General features: G+C 39.8%; 2 non-coding genes across 2 annotated transcripts; both read left to right on the plus strand.

Moving 5' to 3' along the window:
* Nucleotides 1-2,361: 2,361 nt before the first annotated feature.
* LOC133398646 (5S ribosomal RNA) lies at nt 2,362-2,479 on the plus strand. Its single transcript, XR_009767961.1, has one exon. It is a non-coding gene; the product is annotated as a 5S ribosomal RNA (ribosomal RNA).
* A 516-nt stretch (nt 2,480-2,995) lies between these two features.
* On the plus strand, nt 2,996-3,114 carry LOC133398645 (5S ribosomal RNA). Its single transcript, XR_009767960.1, has one exon. It is a non-coding gene; the product is annotated as a 5S ribosomal RNA (ribosomal RNA).
* Nucleotides 3,115-3,365: the final 251 nt, after the last annotated feature.

A 3,365-nucleotide genomic window follows, 5' to 3' on the forward strand; every position in this document is an offset into this window, starting at 1 on the left:
GAGTCATAACCTTTCTTTTTTGGCTATGGTGTGGGTCCATATGGGACTGCTTCTGGGTCCGCATGCGGATCGCGGGCAGCCAGTTAGTGACCTCTATTTTAAACGATGTTGCCATGATCGAGCGAGCCCGATCAAGCTGTTTAGTTCCTTAGCTAGTTAGGGCTAGCGAACGTAATAGTTAACTTTCTCTAAAATGTCCCATTGTGTGCATATACGGAGCCAATTCCCTTCCGCCAGTGGCTTGCTGCATTCTGTGCGGCGCGCAGGCTGTTACCACAATAATGAAAATGTATTGCTCCAGAAAAATGTCTTGTGTCAAAAATATGCATGGTAGGTTAATTGAAGTCTCTAAATTGCCCGTAGGTGTGAATGTGAGTGTGGATGGTTGTTTGTTTGTATGTGCCCTGTTGATTGGCTGGCAACCAGTTCAGGGTGTACCCCGCCTCCCGCCCGATGATAGCTGGGATAGCCACCAGCACCTTGTGAGGATAATCGGCTCAGAAAATGGATGGACATTGCATATGGTAAAAAAAAAAACAGCAGGCGTATACAAGATACCAAATCACAGCTATCACATTCACTCATCTTTCCACTTCTAATTTTTATATTATTCTTTATGGCCAGCCTTTGTCACAACTTCTGAGGCCTGTAATCTCTAACTTTTTTTCATTTGTTATTCATCTATTTGATGACTGTACAATTGTGATCAGATTGCTTCCTGCCATCTTCCCTCTTAAAAATAGGAGTTTTGTAACCACCAACTTGAGCCAAAATGCACACTACACTCACCCGCCGTTCAAAAGAAACTTTAAACAAAATCGGTGTTTTGACATTGAGGAAATGAAGCTTTTTTGCCCCACATTGAGATCTCAACTACTGTTACCAACATACAAAATGAGAAAAAGATCAAAATAAAACTAACCTTTATCTGTGGAAATATTTTTGTGTGGATGTGGCAGCAAACTATGAATCTATACAGTAGCTTGCCCTGGTGGATGCAATTTAACTGACAAAGGAACATGTTTTTAGAACATGAATTGTATAATCTATTAAATAAATACTACAATTTGTCCATAAAATAATCCATTGGCAGCCTTGCAGACACATTCTTTGAAAAGGTGTCTTAAAAGTTGTTAGATATATTGTAGAAGTTATCATTTATTTGCTTAGCTTGCATTAGTATTATGGACAATGTTTAGAAAGAAAGATGTCTCGCCTTCAAGAAGATGACTCAGCAGGAATCATCTGAGAGAAGGACGTGGCCGGGACGTGGCAGGTGCCATGTTTTCACCTTGAAACCCTACCCTTAGTGTGTTGTGTCTTGTAGCTTAGTACGTTATGTCTTGTAAACTTAGAAACCTCCCTATTTTCAAATAAATGCAGGAGCGACGGGAGAGATTGTTTAGAGCGTGTTGAGAGGCTGTAACCTGAACAATCTCCCATGCGCCCTCCTCATGAGTAAAATGACCAACGTCTTCATTCCTTTTGTGTTTATTCATTATAATGTTTGGTGAGATAAATCCAACATTAAATTGGTCCTTCGAGCCGGATGTCAACACACCCGAGGATTCCAGTTGTGGAGCCGACACCCAGTTAAGAGACCGTGGCCACGGCAATTGAGACCCTTTCCGGGACTGGTCTTCGTACTCCTCAACTGGGATCTGAAGGTTGACGACAATCCACAGGATTGAAGACGACTGGTGAGTTAAATTTTTAAAAAAAAATTTGAATGTATCGCGCGACAAAGAAGTCTGCGGCGAAATAAACCTTGTGTAATACTAGTCACTGGCAAGTAAATGGACGGCGGAGTCCTACAAATTCCGCATGGACGGCGGAGTCCTACAAATTCCGCATGGACGGCGGAGTCCTACAAATTCCGCATGGACGGCGGAGTCCTATACGTGCTAAAATTCCGTGTTAAAATAAAAAAAAAAAAAATTTCAAAAAATAAAGGACGGCGGAGTCCTAGACGTACTTAAAATTCCGTGCCTTTGTGTTTCCGTGTTTCCATGTTTTCGTGTGTTTGTTAAAACGTTACTAATTTCGTGTGTGTGTGTGTGTAAAAGTTTGGATGTAAGAGACTGGATTGTAAGTGACAACTGAGTTTGGAAGCAGAGGCAAGAAACCTCCGCCCCATTCGGGGTAGAAGGTTGAGGTTTACCAGAACTCAGACATTCATTGTCACCCAGTCATATTTTGAATAAAGTCAGTATTAGGTCACTCTAGGTGCAAATAAACTGACTTCCAAATTCACAAAAATGGGAAACAATAACAATAAAACGAATCCAACAGAAAGCCTGACGTGTAAAGACTGGCAATGTGTACAACTTCAAAACCCTTCCAAAATAAAACCACCATGTGGCTTACGGCCATACTACCTGAGAACACCCGAGCTCGTCCGATCTCGGAAGCTAAGCAGGGGCGGGCCTGGTTAGTACTTGGATGGGAGACCGCCTGGGAATACCAGGTGCCGTAAGCTTTTTCACTTTAGATTCTCGTGGAATCGTTTTCTTATCGGTGGTTGACCTAAATTATAATGCAGTCATCCTCTCTCTTATGATTTACCGTCTCTTTATTAGGAGACAGAATCTTCAAGTACTTTTTTTAAACATCCCGTTTCTCCTTTTCCGACAATAAAAATAAAATAAAATCGATACACACATATATCGACAATATATATATATATATATAATATATATATATATATATATGAGTATCACGTGATACGTCACAATTTTATCACATCAGTGCTTTTAATTGGCTCGAGGCTAAGGATACAAAGGTATGGATTTTTAAATGATTATGATGATTAAATGATTCGTAATTATTGCACATTATTGTGTGGACCTCAAAGTTCGCATCATCCACACATAAAAAATCCAAAATAGACCAGCCAACAATTGGAGAATAAAGATGACGCGATCCGCTCGAGATATTTCTAAGCGAAATATGATATTTTTTAAATATAAAATTTAGCTTTTCATCTAACCATGTGGCTTACGGCCATACTACCCTGAAAACGCCCGATCTCGTCCGATCTCGGAAGCTAAGCAGGGGCGGGCCTGGTTAGTACTTGGATGGGAGACCGCCTGGGAATACCAGGTGCCGTAAGCTTTTTCACTTTAGATTCTCGTGGAATCGTTTTCTTATCGGTGGTTGACCTAAATTATAATGCAGTCATCCTCTCTCTTATGATTTACCGTCTCTTTATTAGGAGACAGAATCTTCAAGTACTTTTTTTAAACATCCCGTTTCTCCTTTTCCGACAGTAAAAATAAAATAAAATCGATACACACATATATCGACATATATATATATATATATATAAATATATATATATATATATATATATATATATATATATA

Source organism: Phycodurus eques, unplaced genomic scaffold (assembly GCF_024500275.1).
Source record: "Phycodurus eques isolate BA_2022a unplaced genomic scaffold, UOR_Pequ_1.1 contig_232, whole genome shotgun sequence".
Lineage (NCBI taxonomy): Eukaryota > Metazoa > Chordata > Actinopteri > Syngnathiformes > Syngnathidae > Phycodurus > Phycodurus eques.